The sequence below is a fragment of the Sciurus vulgaris genome (assembly GCF_902686455.1).
Source record: "Sciurus vulgaris genome assembly, chromosome: 1".
NCBI classification, from domain to species: domain Eukaryota; kingdom Metazoa; phylum Chordata; class Mammalia; order Rodentia; family Sciuridae; genus Sciurus; species Sciurus vulgaris.
In genome coordinates, this window is record NC_136461.1 from 22,653,778 (window position 1) to 22,675,011 (window position 21,234).

At 52.1% G+C, this 21,234-nt stretch overlaps 1 pseudogene across 1 annotated transcript; it reads left to right on the top strand.

Moving 5' to 3' along the window:
- The first annotated feature begins 463 nt into the window (after positions 1 to 463).
- On the top strand, positions 464 to 19,457 carry LOC306664617 (antizyme inhibitor 2-like; annotated as a pseudogene). Its single transcript has 14 exons — positions 464 to 549; positions 1,754 to 1,868; positions 3,992 to 4,127; positions 6,089 to 6,168; positions 6,722 to 6,871; positions 7,437 to 7,610; positions 8,299 to 8,457; positions 8,932 to 9,066; positions 12,551 to 12,712; positions 13,204 to 13,351; positions 16,309 to 16,409; positions 17,194 to 17,409; positions 17,672 to 17,713; positions 19,006 to 19,457. The product of its transcript is annotated as an antizyme inhibitor 2-like (transcript).
- The last annotated feature ends 1,777 nt before the right edge of the window (positions 19,458 to 21,234 follow it).

Below are 21,234 nucleotides of genomic sequence, written 5' to 3' on the forward strand. Positions count from 1 at the left end.
ATGAAGATTCACACATCTTGTTGAATTAACACAGGGTCTCTGAACCTCACAACAGTTGTAAGGACTACTGGTTATCATCATCTTTAAAGGTCTTTCTAGTTAGGCACCACGGCACATGCCTGTAATCCCAGCTACTGGGGAGGCTGAGGCAGGAGGATTGTGAATTCAAAGGCTGTCTGAGCAATTTAGCGAGGCCGTGTGCAACTCAGTAAGACCCTGTCTCTAAATAAAACACAAAAAGGACTGGGGATGCAGCTCAGTGGTTAAGTGTCCCTGGATTTAATCCTTGGTACCAAAAAAAATTTTTTTTTTTCAAAAGAGATGAACCAGGATCATGTCTGTTATTAGCAGAGGGCAGAGGAGAAGCCACTGGGTCAATGACCAAGATGGAGAGGAGTGGATGACCAGGGACACGGAAGAGAAAACACCAAGAAGAATCAGGATGTGTCCAGGGAGAGTGAGGATGGGCAGGGTGGAGAAGGAGACCGACTCTGGATTGGATGATGCCAATTTTCACCGGGAATTGAAAGTTGCCAGGACCAAGTTGGGGTGAGAGTCAAGAGTTCAACTTGGGCAGGTTGCTGTGATGCAGGTCGAGTGCCTGGCACTGTTGCTTGCACACAGTGGGGCACTTGTCTTATTATCTGTTGTGACAAGCAGGTCTTCCAGGTTCGACCCCAAAGGCCCAGAACCCCAGGTCCCCCAAGTAGAGTCCCTCTTCTCCGGCAGTTTATTCAAGAGACCTGCGAGAACACCACTCACCACTACCCAAGGATGTTCTGTTTGCTCCCCTGCCTGTCCTCCTGGGCCCTACCAGCGCATAGTAGGTGCTCTTGTAATGTTTGTTATATGGGTTAACAGGACAGAAGCTTCTCTCCGGGGTCTTACTTTCCTGGTTTCACCATGGAAGTGCTGAAAGCAGCTGGCTCTCATCCTTCCTGACCTCTGGGCTTCATGGCATGGTGAGCAGCCCGGCTGGAATCTGGACCAGGAGAGGCATCTACAGGCATCTGCATGCCCTAGGTACGGAATGATCTCCAGTCCATTCTCTGTTCCCCAGTAGCTTCCAGAGGCAATTTGATCTTGCCGTGCACATTTAGGCAGGCCATGGCGGGGACAGGCACTTTCTCTCTTCTTTCTAGAAGGTAACCAGAAGTCTTCCCTCTTCCCCAGGGGGAAGCTGCCCAGTTGCAGGTTCTGGACACCTGCTTCAGAATCCACAGAAGACCTTCCCAAGCTGGAAAAGAGACCCAAGGGAATCTCAGCCAGAGGTCTTACTTCATCTATGAAAATGGAAGGTGCCAGAACACCCTGGAGCTACTGAATGTGCAGACCACTCTGTCTTCTGGCCACCTTCAGAAGGAAGGGCCATTCTCATTCCTCAGGAGATGAGCCCTGGTTGGGAGCATCTTCCCGCCCTCCCTGCTCTGACCTCATGGTCGTTGTCGTGAGCTGAAATGGTTGAGGTGGGTATGATGTCCAACAGCCCCAAAGGTTCTGCGTCAGACCTCATCGGACCTTAACCCAGGGAAGCAGCAGTTCTTTGGCCCAGGGTGAAGAGCGGGCTGTGCCCTGCTCCTAGTTTCTCCATGGTGAGCAGAACAGTAGTTTTCAGGCTGTGCCCATAAAAGGAAGAGTCCCCTAAGAGTGACATGGCAGCGCCCTGACCCTGTCACCTGGTCACTTATGGTAAGCTTTGCACAGGGAAATTGCCCGAGCTCTGAGCCTCTGACCCTGTTCCTTTGGGCTTCAGCACAGTGTGGTTTCTTCTGCCCTTGACAACAATGTGGGCCCACTCCAAGCTGACACCTCAAGCTGGCACCCTGCTGTCCACGCAGCCCCTCTGCCCTGACGACTCTGCGGAACTGGTGGGTTACCTGGCCACCTACAGTGACTCTGGCTCTTCAGTCTTCTCTCTCTCTGCCTGTGCTCTTGGCAGAGCATTCTGGATGCTGCGCCCCCTTCCCCTTCCTCGGTCTTTCTGTGGCACACACATGCATCTGCGTGTGAAGTATGATGTGCGGCTTGAGTGTTATGGATATTAGAAATTAAGTTTGAAATGAATAAAAGAACTCGCGATTGCCTGGCTCATGACCATCAGGTGACTCTGGAGTACTCAGTGAATCCCGACCACACAACTGGTGTACCTTGTAAATTTATTGTTATTCAATAAATCCTGACATTGTGGAAAGACACAGACGTGTTTGGTCTATGTTAATGGCATAGCTCACTCATGACACCCACACTCACCAAACCAAAGACATCGCGCTTAACCCCAGTGACCCAAGAATAGAGTTGCTGGAGCAGAATCTGTGGTGCATTGCGGTGAGCCTTTGCTTCCTGAGTACCTGGGATCATAGGTGTGTGCCACTGTGCCCAGTTAAAAGAGGCTTTAAATGTCTCCCCTCCCCCCAAAAAAAGGTAAATACTCAGGTGACTGATATGCTCATTACTCTGATTTGGTTAGTCCACAATGTATACATGCATACAACACACATTGTACCCTGTGAATAAACACAATTATTATGTGTCAAAGTAAAATAAAACAAACAATAAAAATGTTTTCAAATTTGCCGAAATAAAAAATACTTAGCATAATGCTGACTCTCTTTTAAGGCTGAGTAATGTTGGCCACTGTCATTATCATTGTCTTCATTACCCGGATGACTCTGGTACCGGCACCTGGCTAGCTCTTCACAGGAACCCCACTTCGCCTCATTTCACCCTTGGAACCACCCATGAGGCCAGGAGAAATCCAGATGACTTTGGCAGAGGATGAAACTGAGGCCCTGGGGGGGAAGGCGTCCACCCAGAGCTTGAAATCGTTTCTCCCTGAATCAGTGGGTGCAAGTGGGCGGGTGGGGTGTCTCTGTGAAAGTCACCGATTTCACTTTCCTGTCTGGAATCATGGAGTGGAAGGACTTCTCCAACTCATCCTTAATCTTCACCCACCTCTTTCCAGAAGGGATTCAGGAGGGCCCTAGAAGTTTAGGGATCTGCCTCAGGTCCCACTGGAGTCCTCCTTCCAACTCAGGCTCTTCCTGTTGTCCCCGCCTGGACCTTTGAGCCCCCAGAGCCTGGGAGGGTCGCTGGTGGAGGAGAGAGTCTGGAGGCCCCAGCTGGAGGACTGCCAGCTCTCTCTCCCTCTCCTCCTTCCCTCTCCTTGTGCCTTCAGGATGCGCCGACACTTCAGTGTGGCCACCTGGGTGTGCTGGCCGGCTGGCATCTGGCATCTGTCACTCTGACAAGGCTTCTTGGGGTTTACCATCTGAGATGTCAAAACCGCTGCTTAACTCCGGGTCTCGTGTTCGGGTCATACTTCCCCGCGAGTTAATCCCAGGCCAGCACCCGCTCCCAGGTCTCCTAATCCCCAGGAAGGACTGAGTTTCGTGTTTAAGTACCTACAGCATTTAGAACTCAGGTGCCACGGAACCTGTTGATCCTTCACTGTCCTCTCCCTGGTCACATTCCAGCTTAGTCATCCCCCAAGAGATAGTTCACACAGACAATCCCATTTCCTAAAGTTGTTAATGGTTTGTTTAAAAATGAATTAGCTTTCTAGCCTACTTCACCTTTATCTTAGGGAGAAGCGAGGTCTTCCCAGCTTGCTCGTCCCCAGCTGTTCCGTGAACCTGTTCTCTTGGGCCATTAGTTGAAGTCTGAGCTCTGCTCCGTTTCTGGTTTGTTCATTCCGTCCCACTGATCTTTTCTCCCCTGGATCCTTATCAGGATGTGGCGTCACACAGGCTGTGCTGGGAAAAACACCCTGTCCAGTTTCCCGTCTGCTCTAGCCCGGCCATCAACCCAGGGACGTCTGGGGCCTTCTGCCCACACCCCAAGACAGCAAGCAGCGCCGCAGCGGGTGCTGACACTGCCCACCTGGAGACACGTGGGTCCCACAGTGTGGGGCTCAGTCCCCAGGGCCCCTGCTCTGTGCACTAGATGCCCGCGGCCAGCCCAGATCACTTAACCTGTGCTTCTAATCGGCCAGCGATGCGTTGGGTTCCCACGACCCCTCCTGGGCTTCCGTGAATTCGCTGCGCTGGCTCAGGTAACTCAGGGCAGCCCTACCATTGGCCAGTTCATCGTGAAGGGCGTCATGAGGGGCGAGGGCCTGGGAAGGCGAGGTGCGTAGGAAGGGCGCCTCCTCCAGCAGCTGCCAGGGGTTCAGCCACCAGGAGGGAGTCTTCCCAGAGCTCTGTCCCTTCAGATCTCCAGGGAGACTTCATTGCTCATGGGCTGGCCGGAGGAGGGTCTATGACCTGCTATAGGACAAGAGCAGGTCAGAGAGACTCTTGGTGGCTGGCGGTGAGACTGACAAGCAGGGGAAGATTCCAGTTTCTATGACCACCTGGAGGAAGAAGTTCTAGTTTCTGTGGTTTGCCTCAGGGATGGAGTTTTGAGCCAGAAATCATGGATGAAAACCAAAATATACATATCACAATACCACACCGGCCTTTATCTAAACCCTAGATCTCACGTGGATTAGTTGAGATACCCGTTTATTTCTTTCTTCCACAAATATTTACTGAGGCAAAGTCTGTGCTGAACGCCGCCCCCCCAACCCCCACAGACCAGAGAGCTGGGAATTTAATGCAAAGGGCATTTAATCACTGAGTTACATCCTCAGTCCTTTTTATTTTTATTTTTTAAATTTTGATACAAGTTCTAAGTTGCTGAGGGACTTGCTAAATTGTTGAGACTGGCCTCGAACTTTCCATCCTCTTGCCTCAGCCTTCTGAGTAGCTGGAATCACAGGCATGCCCAATTGCACTCTGCTCTGTCCTGAATGGAGGATACAGAAATGCAGATTGGGTTCCTGTCTCCCAGGCATGGCATCTGGAAGGGAAGATTCACATGGGCAGAAAGACAAACACAAAGACCAACAGTGATAGTGAGGTGCTCCATACATATTATCCCACTTAATCCTTATCCTGCTCCTTGATATTCCATTTTCCAGATGAAGAAACTGAGTCTCAGAGAAGTCAATTAACATGTCCACAACTGCACAGCTTGAGAGTGTTAAACCTGACTGATTTCAAGGCCGCTGTCCTGGGGAGGAAATGTCATGGAGGGGGTGCAAGCAGGAGGGAGTCGGAGGCTATAAGAGGATTAGTTTCTGGGTTAAGATCCATATCTCTGCTAACGCAGGTACAGGAGGACCTGGGCCCGGCCATTGCTGCTGTCCTGGTCCTCCCCACTGGCTGCCTGTGCAGAGCTGGCACACCAGATCAGTCAGAGGCCTAGAAGCTCTGGCTGATCTTCTCTGGAATAGCAGAGGACTTAGCACAGTAGCAGGTATAAGCCTGCAGAAAGTGGTAGTTGACATCCCAGCCCCAAGGTGGTGGCTCCAGTCTGGGAGGGCCAGGAGGTCACACAAGGCAGAGGAGACTCCCACAGAAAAGTAGGGTGGGGAGGGGTGAGGATGAGACTAGACCCTGAGCCACGAGGCAGACAGCATCAGGCTTCTATCTGCAGAAGCTTCCAGCAGGACACTTAAATCTGCAGCAGAGCACAAGAGACGCCATCCAGGAGAGTCTGCGGGACTCACTCCCTTCGAAGTCAGAGGTCTTGATTCTACTCCCAGGCCCACTCCCCATCTGCTGAGTGATCTGGTCACTTTGGGGTCCTGGTTTCCACCTGCAGAGAGGAAAGGGTGAGTGGGAATATTTCAGACTTCCTCTGCTTTGGGCCATTGCTGACACTTATGTACGACAAGGGTCTCAGCCCACCCTATGCGCCTGTTGTGTGGGAGACCTCCTGCCCTGGAGGTTGGGACTGAGAAGGAAGGGGACTGAGGTTAGGTGGGGAAGGTGGGGGGGCACATGCCCTGCCCCCTGAGCTGGGGCTGGGATTTGCTCTTCCCATAGAGATTTTTTTAAATTTATTTTTATTGTAAACAAATGGGATACATCTTGTTTCTCTGTACATGAAACAGAAGCATGCCATTTGTGTAATCATACATTTACATAGGGTAATAGTTTTTGACTCATTCTGTTATTTTTTTCCTTCCTCCCCTACCCCTCTTTTCTCTCTATACAGTCCCTCCTTCCTCCATTCTTGCCCCCCTCCCACCCCCCTCCCACAGAGATTTACCTGAAGTTTGGGGACACCATCGACCTTGCTCCCTGGGCTGTTCCTGAGAAAGCAGGTCACCATGACCACAAGGTGAGTAAGGAGGGGCTGCAGGCACCCTCCCCACCACAGAGCAGGAGCTTCTGGCCGCAGGCTGACCCCACTTGCTTCAGGTGTCAGCGGCAGGGCAGGGTCCAGTGACTGCTCTAGGGAGTCCAGTTCCATTCCCAGCTCCGCTGCTAACCAGTTGACCTGGGGCAAGTCCCTTCCTCTTTCTGGCCTTATCCCTTTTGGCAAAATGTGACCATAGGACCCTGCCTTCTCCCAGGTCTCAGTCCTTCTCCGCGCTTCTTCTGAGTCTGTTTCTCACTTGAATGGGTGCACTAGGTGAGGGATAACCATCCTTCTCTGGGTGGGTGGGTCCATGGGTCCTGCTTGCTGCCCCCACCAGTCTGTGACCAGGGCTGGGCTGGAGCAGTGACCCGTCCATCTGGAAAAACTCGCCAAGGCTGTGGAGTCTTGGGGTTGAAGGGTGGTGGGGGTCAAGGACTCGGACCAGCCACTCAGGCTTCTGGGGCCAGCAGGGAGGAAGAGGCGGGTCCTCAGAGCAGGCCCTTTCCAGGGTGCCGGATTGTGCCTGGAGGAGGCCTCGGCTGGAGACTCAGGGATGAGTACCCACCGTGGGGCCCGAGGGAGAGACCTAGGTCCCCTAGGACTGAAGGAGCTCATCGCCCTGGGGCCTGGGGAACCGGCCTGGCAGGAAGTCCTGAGGAAGATCCAGGAGCTCTCCCAATCGGTATGGAGGGCGTGGCACCCACGGCAGGCGGAGTCCTGCTCCCCAGCCCCCAGGGTGGGAGGAGCCCCTTCCTGTTTTATGGCTCTGCAAGGCAATTTCACAAGCCTTTTTCCAAGGCCCCTTCAGCTGGGGTCCTGGATGAGCGTTTCCGTTCCCTCATTTGTCGTTTCCAGGCCCCTTGCTTGTCATGTGGGATTTTACCCAGGGTCAGCCCACGCTGGGGTTGGAGACCCCTTTTTCCTACTTCGGTCTGCAGAGATGATGGCCTTCTAGTTAAAGAGGGTCAAGGATGCGCCTCAGCAGAAAGCACCTTCCTATCATGCCCTAGGCCTGGGTTTGATCCCCGGCATTGTGGGGAGAGGAGGGAGGAGTCAAAAGACCCGGGTTCGAATCCTCTTTGACTCGCACTTGCTCCATGACCTTGAGCCAGTGTTCTCACTTTTCTCAGTCTTTGTTTCTTCGTCCCTGAAAGAGGAAAGCAGCGGCGCTCACTTCAGAGAGCTGAGGGGATTTTGCCAGATAAGCCACTGCGCAGCCTTCTCTCCCTGTGTCCTTGCCCCTACAGGACCACCGAGATCCCTTCATGGTGGCTGACCTGCACGAGCTGGCCAGCCACCATCAGGCTTTCGGCCAGGCCCTGCCGAGGGTCTGGCCCTTCTACTCGGTGAAGTGCAGCAGCAGCCCCTGGGTGCTGCGTGTCCTGGCTCCCTTGGGCACAGGCTTTGACTGTGCCAGCCAGGTGAGCCAGCGCCAGGCCTGTCACATTCTGGGGGAGAAGGTCGTGGCCAGGATCTGGAGTGCCTGCTGTGTAGTGCTCAGCTATTTTTGACAGAATAAACAAATGAACTACTGTGGTCCGCCTTCCACTGGGCCATGAGACGAGGGTGGACAGCCCAAGCTGGGCACAGGCTTCAAGCCTCAGGACACACTCTGACCTGGCACAGCCAGATTACTTTTCTGAGCCTCAGTTTCTTCCTCTTTAAAACATGGCCAAACGTGGTGGCGCATGCCTGGAATCCCAGGTACGAGGGAGGATCGCCAAGTTCAAGGCGAGCCTGGGAAACTTAGCAAGACCCTGTCTCAAATAAAAAGTAAAAAGGGCTGGGGGGGGCTGGAGTTGTGGCTCAGTGGTAGAGCACTTGCCTGGCACGTGTGAGGCACTGGGTTCAATTTTCAGCATTGCATATACATAAATAAAATAAAGGTCCATCGACAAGTAAAATAATTGAAAAAAAGGGCTGGGGATGTAGCTCAGTGGTAAAGTGCCCCCAAGGACCAAAAATGTGGCCAACTCTACTTTCCCAGTGCAGTGCCTGGCAGATAGTAGAGGTTCCATCAAGGGCAGCTCCATTTGCTTAGGCCAGTCTTCCGGTCCTCAAAGGGTAGAGGGACAGCAAGATAACCCCAACTCTGGCTCTCCATGCCAGGTGGAGCTGGAGCAGGTGCTGAGCCTGGGCGTGGCCCCCGCACGCATCATCTTTGCCAACCCCTGCAAGGCCAGCATCCACATTCAGTATGCAGCCTGCCACGGGCTTTGACAGCGAGGAAGAGCTGACCAAGGTGGCCCAGCACCACACTGGGGCCAGGTGAGCAAACTTAAGAATTGGGGTCAGTGGGCCAAAGCCTTCTGTGGTGCACATTGGTACCAAATAAACATTGCTTTTGTCTGCACAGACACTAGGCAGAGCCTGGCGCACGGAGGTCTGGCACCGTGATGTCAAAGAAAAAGTACTCGCATGGGCCAAGGGCACAGCTCAGTGGTAGAGCCTGCGCAAAGCTCTGGGTTCAATCCCAGCACTGGAATAAAGGGAAAAGTACTCACTGGAGTCCAGCAGGATCCACTTCTCAGGGTCCCTGGTCACGTGCTATGTAGTCTCGAGAAAGTTCCTTAGCAGCTCTGATTCTGCAGGTGTCTTTATGATTTTTATGCTCTTCCTGCTTGAGCCTGCCTGGCAGAGGAACCAGGGGAGAGGGAGGGGAGGCGGGGATGGTGGTAAAGCACCCAGGCCTCAGGGTTCATGGGTCTAAGTTCTCTTGCCACCTCTCCTGCGCTGCTGCAGGCTGGTCCCCTGGATATTGGCTGAGGACAGCAAGAGCAGATTCCCCCTGAACACCAAGTTTGGGGCCAGCCTGGAGGCGTGTGGACACCTGCTCACGACTGCCAGAGACCTGGGGCTGGCGGTGGTTGGAGCCAGGTGAGTAGCACTAGCCTTCCATGACGGGGAGGCAGGAGTCCTGGTGCCTCCCTGAGCGCCCTGCTTAATGCATGCCCTGGGCCAGGTGGCCTCTCTGGCCTCCCAGTGGCTTCTCTGGCCCCCCACAGTGCTCCATTTGTCTAGAGCTGGGGCTGGACGTTATCTGGGACCAGTGGAATCCAAGTGAGGCAGTGGCCTCCCGTGCAAAGTTTAAGGGCCACCAAAACACCCTACTACTCTAGATAAAGAACTTAAAAAAAAATCAAAGTTAATGCAAAAAAAATCCAAACAAAGATTGATATCTTAAATAAAGATAGGGTTGGTATTACTGATTTTCTTTTTGGCCTTGGGATAGATAATTATTATTTTTTAAATTTATTTTTATTGTAAACAAATGGGATACATGTTGTTTCTGTTTGTACATGGAGTAACAGCATACCATTTGCATATTCATAAATTTACATAGAGTAATGATGTTTGATTCATTCCATTATTTTTTTCCTTCCCCCCCACCCCTCTCACCTCTCTTTTCCCTCTATACAGTCCCTCCTTCCTCCATTCTTGTCCCACTCCCACCCCCCATTAAGTGTCATCATCCACTTAACAGTGAGATCATTCCTCTTGGATTTTTGAGATTGGCTTATCTCACTTAACATGATATTCTCCAATTTCATCCATTTGCCTGCAAATGCCATAATTTTATTATTCTTTATGGCTGAGTAATATTCCATCGTATATATATACCACAGTTTCTTTATCCATTCATCAATTGAAGGGCATCTAGGTTGGTTCCATAATCTGGCTATTGTGAATTGAGCCGCTATGAACATTGATGTGGCTGTATCTCTGTAGTGTGCTGATTTTAAGTCCTTTGGGTATAGGCTGAGGAGTGGGATAGCTGAGTCAAATGGTAGGTCCATTCCAAGTTTTCTAAGGAATCTCCACACTGCTTTCCAGAGTGGCTGCACTAATTTGCAGTCCCACCAGCAATGTATGAGTGTACCTTTTTCCCCATATCCTCTCCAACACCTATTGTTGCTTGTGTTCTTGATAATCGCCATTCTAATTGGGGTGAGATGGAATCTTAGGGTGGTTTTGATTTGCATTTCTCTTATTACTAGAGATGTTGAACATTTTTCCATATATCTGTTGATTGCTTGTACATCTTCTTCTGTGAAGTGTCTGTTCATTTCCTTAGCCCATTTGTTGATTGGGTTATTTGTATTCTTGGTGTAGAGTTTTTTGAGTTCTTTATATATTCTGGAAATTAGTGCTCTATCTGAAGTATGAGGGCAAAGATTTTCTCCCGCTCTGTAGGCTCTCTCTTCGCATTGCTGATAGTTTCCTTTGCTGAGAGAAAGCTATTTAGTTTGAATCTATCCCAGTTATTGATTCTTGCTTTTATTTCTTGTGCTATGGGAGTCCTGTTAAGGAAGTCTGATCCTAAGCCAACAAGGTGAAGATTTGGACCTACTTTTTCTTCTATAAGATGCAGGGTCTCTGGTCTGATTTCAAGGTCCTTGATCCATTGTGAGTTGAGTTTTGCAGGGTGAGAGATAGGGGTTTAGTTTCATTCTGTTGCATATGGATTTCCAGTTTTCCCAGCACCATTTGTTGAAGAGGCTATCTTTTCTCCATTGCATATTTTTGGCAACTTTGTCTAGTATGAAAAAATTGTATTTATTTGGGTTTGTGTCCATGTCCTCTATTCTGTACCATTGATCTACCTGTCTATTTTGTTGCCAATAGTATGCTGTTTTTGTTACTATTGCTTTGTAGTAGAGTTGAAGATCTGGTATTGCAATACCTCCTGCTTCACTCTTCCTGCTAAGGATTGCTTTAGCTATTCTGGGTTTCTTATTCTTCCAGATGAATTTCATGATTGCTTGCTCTATTTCTGTGAGGTACATCATTGGGATTTTAATTGGAATTGCATTGAATCTGTATAGCACTTTTGGTAGTATGGCCATTTTGACAATATTAATTCTGCCTATCCAAGAACATGGGAGATCTTTCCATCTTCTAAGGTCTTCCTTAATTTTTTTCTTCAGTGTTTTGTAGTTTTCATTGTAGAGATCTTTTACCTCTTTGGTTAGATTGATACCCAAGTATTTTATTTTTTTTGAGGCTATTGCAAATGGAGTTGTTTTCCTCATTTCCCTTTCAGCTGTTTCATCAATTGCATATAAAAATGCTGTAGATTTATGCGTGTTGATTTTATAGCCTGCTATTTTTCTGAATTCATTGATGAGGTCTAGAAGTTTTCTGGAGGAGGTTTTTGGGATAGATTATTGATCTTGTCTTCATTTAAATTTTTTTTTTCTTTTTTGGTACCAGGGATTGAATTCAGGGCCACTCAACCACTGAGCCACATCCCCAGCCCTATTTTGTATTTTATTTAGAGACAGGGTCTCACTGAATTGCTTAGCAGCTCACCATTGCTGTGGCTGGCTTTGAACTCACAATCCTCCTGCCTCAGCCTCCCAAGCTGCTGGGATTACAGGCGTGAGCCACTGAGCCTGGCTTCATTTAAAAAAAATATTTTTTTTAAGGGGGGTGATTTTTTTATTTCTTTTAATAATCTTTTAGTTGTCAATGCTTATTTGTTTGTTTATATGTGGCACTGAGAATCAAACCCAGTGCCTCACACATGCTGGGCAAGCACTCAAACACTGAGCTACAACCCCAGCCCTTCATTTAAAATTTTTGTTTTATTCTTCATGGATGTTTGCATTAATTTTGCTCTTTAAAATGCATGGAAGTTGGGCACACCTGTAATCCCAGTGACTTGGGAGGCTGAGACAGGAGGATTGCAAGTTTGAGGCCAGTCTCATCCACTTAGCAAGCCCCTAAGCAACTTAGCAAGACTCTATCTCTGAATTTAAAAATAAAATTTAAAAGGGCTGGGGGTGTAATTCGTGGTGAAGTGTCCCTGGATTCAGTTCCCAGTACTCCAAAAACAATAAATAAATAAAATAAAATAAAAAATAAAAGATTGCATGAAGTATGATTTGCCTGGGTTACTTAGTGTTTTGGCGCCCCCTTAAATGTTGCACCTGAGGAAATGTCTCGCCTTGCTCATCCTGGCCCTGGTTGATTACTCAGCCCACCTTCTGGGGGCACTGGGAGGCAAGCTTCTGATGACATACGCTCCAAGGACGGGGAGAAGGGGGGACTCTGGGAGGGAGGCACTGGGAGGGACAGCTGGGGGAGACCCAGTTGTGAGTTCCCCAACTCTAGGATCCTCACGTGGGGTGTGTGCATCTCTGAGGACACCCGTGTGTATCCAAGGTTGCACATTTCCTGGGTGCCCACCTGGGCCAGTGTACTTGGGCACGCAGAGGCATCTGCTCTGTGCTGGTCTCTGTTCTTTACCTGGGTCCAGGCACCAAGGGTGCAGGGTTTCTGAATACGTCTCTCTTCTCGCTGACCCTTGCATTTCTATCTGGGTGTCTCCTGTGCCACTTGTCACGGTGCTGCTCAGCTTCCACGTGGGCTCCGATTGCCAGCCACCCCAGAGCTTCGCACAGGCCATTGCTGACTGCTGCTGCGTGTTTGAGATGGGTCGTGGGGCCATGACAGGAGCCTCCTGGATCTCGGAGGGGGCTTCCCTGGAGCGGAGGGCTCTCAGCCTAAGTTTGAGGAGGTGCGAGAGATGGTCCCGGGGATCTGGGAGGGAGCCTGGTGTCCCAGCCTGGGGTGGGGAACAGAATGTGAGCCTGAGAACCCCGTGTTTGGGGAGTCCTTGTGCACACCTGGGGTTCGTCTGTGTTGGGAGACCATGGCCTGACTGCGCATGCGTGCGTACCTGCTGCGCCTCTGTAAACACGTTAGCTGCTGTCCTTGGCTCGGCTGCAGCCAGGTAGAAGCTTGCAGTCCCCAGACCAAGGGAACATTCTGTCTCTGCTCCTGGATTTGAATCAAATCCTCCGACCTCCACATCTCGGGGCGCCTTCACCTCTCCTGCTGGGTGCCTTCGTCCTTCTGGGTCACTGTTCCTACCTGCTCCTTCCTCAGTAAAAGGGGGTGAACAAACCTCCACATCCCTGTCACTGTCACCCGGACAGAGGGAAACGGAGCAGGCTGAGCCCACTGTATAGGGACTGGCCACAGGAGAGGCTGGGTCTGTCCCTGCAGATGGCGAGTGTCATCAATGCTGCCCTGGCCCAGGACTTTCCTGAGGGGACTGGGGTCGAGGTCATCGCGGAGCCTGGACGCTTCTACATGGCGCCCGTCTGCACAGCTGCAGTCAACATCATCCGCAAGAAGGCGGTGCTGGAGCCCGGTGGGTGGGCAGGAGGGCACTGGGGCAGGAGGCCGCTGGCCAGGCAGCCCCAGGCCCTGGGAGAGGATGGACAGCTGGTCTAGGCTTTGCCCCTGGTGCCTAATTACCAGGAAACAAGATTGGAATTGGGTTTAGAAATAAACCCTTTACTGTCACTAACTTCTCGTTCTCAAATAGACTGTGAAGTAAAGAATGAAGAAAAAAGATCTTCATTCTTCCTTAGTATCCAGTGAATTTATGCTGCATATATGAAGTTAAAGTCACAGAATAAGCTCAGGTCCCAACTCCCTTGAAATAATGTGTACCCTATAACTAAGCCTAGTAAATCCTCCCTCCCTCCCTTCCTCCCTCCCCGCTCCTTCTCTTCCTTCTTTCCTTCCTTCCTTTTTGCAGTGCTGGGGATGGACCCCAGGCCTTTGCACATGCTAAGTAAACCCTCTACCACTGAGTTACTTACACCTCAGCCCCAAACTAGTAAATTCTTTAAGCAAGTGAACAGGTACAAATTCATGTAACAAAAACTAGAGGGAGTGTATACAAATTCTCACAACAAGTAAATCAAAGCAATATTCTTATGATCATATCCTGAGGATTCTGGTCCAGAGGATGACAGTGACCCTCCTGGACAGAGGGATCATCTGTCACAAGAGTCTTTCTGTTGTCAGTATCTTTTGTGGGTGGTGAAAGTGGGGTTTGCTGTTCTCATTTTCATGATGAAATGGAGAACATTACTAGATCCAATCCACTGTGGCTTGCTGAAAATTGACATATCAATGTTTACGAATCTCTTTAATCTCCTTCCTTATCCTTTTGACAAATGATTGGCCACAGTTTTGTAATCCCAAAAGCATTTGTGTCAAACAATTTCATTTCCTTGCAGAACATCTCAGTCAAGAATATTATAATGTAATATAGGTGGTGTGTGCCTATAATTCCAGAAGCTTGGGAGGCTGAGGCAAGTTCAAAGCCAGCCTCAGCAACTTAGCGAGACCCTGTCTCAAAACAAAAAATAAAAAGGGCTGGTGATGTGGCTCAGTGGTAAGGTGCCCCTGAGTTCAATCTCCAGTACCAAACTAATAAAAATAATAATAGTAATAATAATGTAAAGCATATGATTTTAGCCATCATTTCTCCAAAGTCTGAGTTACAAGTATTTGGAGCTGGTTATTTATGTCCACAATAGCAAGAGCTGCCAATTAGTATGGATCAATGATGTGTGAACTATATATTTTATCTCATTTCTGCTCAATGATCCCGTGAGGTGGCTTCGGGTCATTCCCATTAAATAGGTGGAGATGTTGAGGCACAGAGAGGGAAAGGCTTCGTGCAAGGAGGCGGCACAGCCAGTTAGTGGCATGGCTGGCCCCAGGCCCCTCTGACTCCAGTGCTGGTGTATTTGCCCCACGTGCCCAGCAGGGGCTGTCACCTCAGGGCTGTCAGGAGGAACTATCCAAAACTGACTCAGGGACCATGGGCCGCGGCTGGGGCTGAGGAGAGAAGCTCCATAACAGCAGAGGGAGGCAGGGGAGGAGCAAAGAGGTGACTGACAGCAGCGAGAAGTGAGGAGGGAAAACTTGGGGAGAGAAAGTTGCTATTCAGAAAGACCTGAGCATCTAAGTAGTAGCTGAAATGCCCCCAAGTGCTACCAGAAATTAGTGTAGAATTCTGAGTTGGAATTCAAAAGACAATATTCTGAGTACAGTCTAAAGACTGTGAAGAAACTGGTTTGGGCGGAGGTCATGTCCAGAGGACGTGGGGGTCAGCAGCTAGGGAGAAAGTTGCCACAGGCTTACATCAGCAATATCATTAGAGGCGGTGAGTTTAGGTGGAGGGAGGTGAGGATCACGCACTAGTTGGTGCCGGTTAGAGTTGGGCACTATTTTAAAATGTAGCCAGGATTTATAAGACATAGACTCAGGAATGACTGTCGTATGCGTAGTTTACTAGAGACAGGAGCCATCACACCGGGCAGGACCACGTGGGAAAGCACCACGGTTGCTCAGGAGGCATAAGGAGAGAGTGGAAAGGGGTCTTCATCGTGACTTTGAGGGAAGGAATGGACAAGGCCGGCACACCGTGCAGGCAGGCTTAGGACTGGCCAGTTTCAACTGTTTAGAAGACCCTGGAGTATAAGGACTGTGCCTGGTCCTTGGCCCTGCAGGAATCAGAACTCCGGGAAAAGGCTGTTGCTAAGAATGAGCTCCTCTGGAATGACCACTCCCTCAGGCATGAGCAGGGCCCCAGAGGCCAGAGCACCAAGAACACACAAAAATAAAAATGTTCATCCAGGCACCCCTGCCAGGAAGGAAACAGCACACCTTGAAGGAGCAAGCAGAACAGAACCAACTCAGCCAGGTGTGGCCGAGCTCACTGAAATCCCAGCAACTCGGGAAGCTGAGGCAGGAGGCTCACCATTGAGTGAGGCCATTTCAAAATAAAAAAATACACAGGGCTGGGGGTGTGGCTCAGTGGTCGAGCACCCCTGGGTTCAACCCCCAGACTTGCAAAACAAATGAGACGGTCACACAAAGGCCCTTTGCCCCCTCTTCTGCCCTGACTCAGCAGGTGCTCAGGAACCTGGTCCAAGACAAAGACTTGAGATGAATCCCATCCTGCCCACATTCCCTTGTGGACTTCTGGCAAGACTTAGTTTCCCCCACTGTAAAGCAAGGACCATTGTATCTACTCAGGGTGTAGTTAAGTGCATTAAACAGACACACGTGAGGCCTGGAACAATCCCTGAGCTCTCATGCATATGCTCTGCTGGAGAGAGCAGAAGGAGAGTGTGTGCCCGAGGACAGGCTAGACATGCATGGGAAGGAGGACCAGGGAACAGGAGTTATCCAGCTCTGGGCAGAGGGTCTGCGCCTCTCCCAAGGGTCCTGGGGCTCTTGCGTGAAGAGTCAGGAGAGAGACCTGGCCAAGCACACCTCAGTCCCGCCATCCCCTGCTCGCAGGAGGCCGAGGGAAGCTGCTCTACTACCTCAATGAGGGCTGGGATGGCTCCTTCCGCATCTTCCTCAGGGAGCCAGTCCCCAGGACACCCATCGTGGTGAAGGCAAGGGGGCCCTTGTGTGACTCCGGCACCTCCCAGGCCCTGAGACCACCACCAGGTCTGGGCCCTGCTCTGAGAGGCAGGGAGAGGTGCAGGATCTCAGATAAAGCACGGTTCTAAAAGTTATCACACCAGGAGTGTGTGCGGGGATCTGCACGTTCACCCATGTGTGTTTCCTCGAGGGGCCTGTCGATCGCACCTGCGCGGGTACCTGGGTGCACAGGTGCGTGGGTCTGCGGAGGTTGCACACCTGTGGCTCTGGGCGTTTCCAGAATATTTGAATGTTGAAGGCTCAGGAGACTTCAAGAGGAATGGTTCTCCAACTGCTTCACAGGGGTGGCCCGGGAAGCTTTAGAGCCCCAGGGCCCAGGCCATGCCCTCAGACCACTTAAATCAGAATTTCTCGGGGCCTGGGGGCCTGGCATCAGCCTTGTTAAGACTCCCCGGGTGGCTCCAGGCTTAATGCCCTGAGGGACTAATGAATAAAACCTTTGCATGCTAGAGTTGGAAAACAGACTTTCTGGAGTGGCAGGGCTGGGGTGTGGCGCCTCATAGAACATGCTCCGCGATCGCAGGGTCTTCATTTGGCTCAGTGTGTATGAGTCCCACGGTGTGCAGGGAGCACCGCCTGGCACAGAGTAGCCACCCATTCGTGATTCCTGTGGCTGAATGACTGCGTCCTGGCTGGTGCGTGGCCACTTGTGCCCAGGGGCACACCCTGGGCCTGGGGAGTGGGCGGGGACTGGGCGCTCCTGCTTCTCTGACCCCGCCCCCTCGCTCCCTGTAGGAGGTCCTCTCAGAGCCCCGCCTCTGCCCCTGCCCCTTCTAGGGCCCCAAGTGTGATGCCTTTGACGGGCTCTCCTTGGAGGAGGTGTGACTCCCCGAGCTGGACGTGAGCGACTGGCTCGTCTTCCCGGCGCGGGCCCTACACCTGCTGCATGAGCTCCACCTCCAATGGCTTCCTGCCTGCGGCCGTTCACTGTGCCCTGGGCCCCCAGCGCAGGTGTCTGGAGGGGTTGGAGGAAGGGCGCTGCGGCGCTCTCACCAGGGTCTGAAGTCCGAGGTTCCCGGGCAGCCCAGACCCTTCTTGCTCTGACCATTTGTGACTGCTTCCCGAGTTCTCTGGTTCGTCTTCAGGTGACGCTTCCCCACCTGCCTCAGGCTGACTCACACACCTGCCCTGGGGTCCTTTCTCTGCCTGGTCTCGGGTTGGTCCCCGAGGAGGTGGAGGGACTGACACTATGACCGTCACCACCTTTTCACAGGAGCCTGCTGGAGATGGCGCCTTAGGCCAGGGCATGGCTGTCGTGGAGTGGCTCCAGTGCCTTGGTGGGGCCCGGGAAGCTCAGATGGGGAGGAGTGCTCCTGGAGGGGGAGGAGTGTTCCTGGAGGGGGGGAGGAGTGCTCCTGGAGGGAGGAGGAGTGCTCCTGGAGGGGGAGGAGTGCTCCTGGAGGGGGGAGGAGTGCTCCTGGAGGGGGAGGAGTGCTCCTGGAGGGGGGAGGAGTGCTCCTGGAGGGGGAGGAGTGCTCCTGGAGGGGGAGGAGTGCTCCTGGAGGGGGGGGAGGAGTGCTCCTGGAGGGGGGAGGAGTGCTCCTGGAGGGGGAGGAGTGCTCCTGGAGGAGGCAGGGTGGTTCTTTTGGTTTGTGTGTTCCTCTTTGGATGGTTCTGGGGCTGGAACCCAGGCACTCAAGTGCTAGGCGAGAGCTCTGCCCCCGCCCTGAGAAGGCCATTCTACACCACTGTGGGGGCGGTGGCTGAGGAACTTGCCCAGCACGAGGCTTGTGCCCTGCAGGTCCTGGGCGCTGACAGGACCCTGGATTTCTTTCCTCCCTCCTCTGTCCAGTTTGTGGGCGCTGCTGAAAGGGTTTACTTGAACTGGAGATGCCTCCAGCTCGGGCTTTGTGGTCAGACTGGCCCCACCATGTACTGGCACGTGGTCAGAGCCTCGGTTTCCCCTCCTGTGAAGGGAGGACGGTAGTTCCCTCTCACAGGGCTGGTAGAGGGAACTACCGTCCTCCCTTCACAGGGCTGACGAGAGGGCTAAGGAAGATGATGTGAATTCTTCCAAGGACCATTCATGTCCAGGACCCTGCCTCTGGCTGGACAGGGCCTTTCAGGGGTCACCCCCTGCCCCACAGTCTGGGCATCCTCAGAGGGCATGTGCAGCACCTGGCCACACAGCTGACAGACCAGGCCCAGGGCTCCCTCAGGCCTGACCTTGACCTCAGAGGAGCCCCAGATGGAAAGGTTGGATGGATGAGGTGGGGCTACAGAGGATTCTAAAGTAGAGCAGATGCTAGGGCCATCCCTGGGCCCTTTTCAAGGTTAAAAGTAATATTTGGGGCCAGGTGTGGTTGCTCACCCCTGCAATTCCAGCAGCTCAGGAGGCTGAGGCAGGAGGATCACAAGTTCAAGGCCAGCCTCAACAATTTAGTGAGGCCCCAAGCAACTTAACAAGACCCTGTCTCAAAATTAAAATTAAAAGGGATGGGGATGTGGCTCTGTGGTTAAGTGCCCCTGGGTTCAATCCCTGGTAACAAAATGAATAAATAGTATCTGGGGTTTTAAGCTTAAAAAAATATGTATCCTGCAGGGAAGGACATTGGCAGAGGGGAGGGGAGGAACATCCAGATGACCACCCTGCAGTGAGAGAGGGGACTGCACCTAGGGCCCACGCCATCTCCTGTGTGTCTCCCAGCTTGCCTTATGAGGGCCGTCGTGCACCTACAGCCTCTGCAAATGGTGCTCCCTGCCTGCTGGAGACAGTGCCACCAATCCTGCCTCTGCCTCCTCAGCCTAGTCAAGGCCAGAAAATCTTTGTGGGCTGAAGAACATTTACCCCTAGACATCTGAGGAAAAGGTGGGCTGCGGTTGCCCCTTGTGGAAGCTGGAGGGTCCAGAGAGCCTGCCAGACACTGTGCTTCTCATTGGCTGTCCCCTGGGCCTTCAAATTGGGTGTGGAAATGTCCACCTCTACCCTTCAGAGGCGTTTGGGAGTACAGATATGAGTGGGCTTTGGGGAAAATACAAAGTTGTGTTCAGGTGCAAAAGATGGTTGGTGTGTTTTGTTTGCCCTGTGGGTGCTGTCCTGTGGGATTGTGGATAATGATCCATCCATCCATCATCCATCCATCACCCATCCATCACCCATCCACCAATCATCCACCATCCATCCATCCATCTATCATCTACACATCCATCATCCGTTTGCCTATCCATCCATCCATCCATCTACCCATCATCCATCATCTGTCCATCCATCCATCCATCCATCCATCCATCCACCCATCCATTCATCCATCCATCTACCCATCCACCCACCCATCCACCCATCCATCCATCATCCATCCAACCATCCATTCATCCATCCATTTATCTATCCATCCATCATCCAGCCTCTCAATAACAATGTGAGGGCCTCTTCTGCCTGGCATGACTCTAGGCACAGGTGACACAGGACAAACAAGACAGGTAAGAACCCGCGCCGGTAGAGCTCACCTTCCTGGTGAGAAAGACAGAGCTTAGAAAAACAGATACATCAATGACAAAATGAAGTGGAAACACAGGTGCTGTGAAGAAAAATGAAACAGGAGGAGCGAGTGACAGAGGGCAGCGGCAGGGGTCAGGCAGCCTCTCTGTGGGGGTGAGGTGTGAGCAGAGCCCTGGAGGAAGAGAGGTCAGCATGCTCAAAGGTCGGGGTGGAGAGCGAACGGGAGGACAGGTGTGGGTAGCGGAGGTGGAGGGGAGGGCAAGGGGATGTGGCGGGAAGGGTCTGGGCTGCCCCTGACCAGCCTGTGGTGAGCCAAGACTTTGACGTGATCGGAGCAGGAGAGAAACTGTGAGTCAGCATGAGGCTCTGCCCCACAGTAGTGATGAGGGCAGCCGGTGGCGCGTGCCTGTGATCCCAGTCACTTGGGAGGCTGAGGCGAGAGGATCACAAGTTCAAGGCCCACCTGGGCAACTTAGGAAGGCCCTGTCTCCAAATAAATAAAAATGTCTGAGGATGTGGCTGCCCTGGCTTCAATCCCCAGACTGGGGGGTCAGAGAGAGAGGAGGACGTGGAGTGGCCATAGTGGTGGAGGGGGTGAGACGCAGTCAGGATCAGGATGCGCCTTGAAGGTGGAACCGAGAGAATTTGCTGAGGCATCAGGTGAGGCAGAGAGGAGTCAAGTTCAACTCCAGGGTTTGGGGCCGGAGTTGCCCTGCTGGGGACCTGGGAGAGAAGCAGGTTAGGAGTGCTGAAATAAGCCACCAGACCTCCTCCAGATACAACAATCTGCGCTCCTGGGAGAGGTCGGGGTGAGACACACTGGGAGCGGCTGGCATTGGATGACCTTGGAATTCCTGGAACCAAGGAGAGGAGCCATCCATAAAGAAGAGGCAGTCACAGAATTTAAGAGAACTCCAGGAGGGACCGACCGCTCAGCCGAGTCTAGAGTGCTGAGAAGCGGGTCACAGCCCTGTCACCAGGGAGGTTTGGCCCCCAGCTGCGCCCCGCTGCGTGGGTGCAGGCGCAGAGCTGGAAGCTGAGGTAGACCCAGGGAGGCTGGACGGCTTGAGTGTGAGGTGGCCCCGGGCTCTTTGCAGGTCCAGGCTCCATACACGGTGCCACCTCATGGCCCCCGCAGCCCTCCGAGCTTTGCCCTGCCTGGCGCAGCATGCCATTCATTCACAGCTTTTACCTGCCACAGACTCAGAGGGACACCACTGTCCAGGAGCCAATGGCCCTGGGTCGTCACGAGTCAGGAAATGTCAGAGCCAGGATTTGAAAGCAAATGTCTTCGGTGTTCTCCGTTCAGGACCCCAGCGCTTGCTCTCTGTGCATAA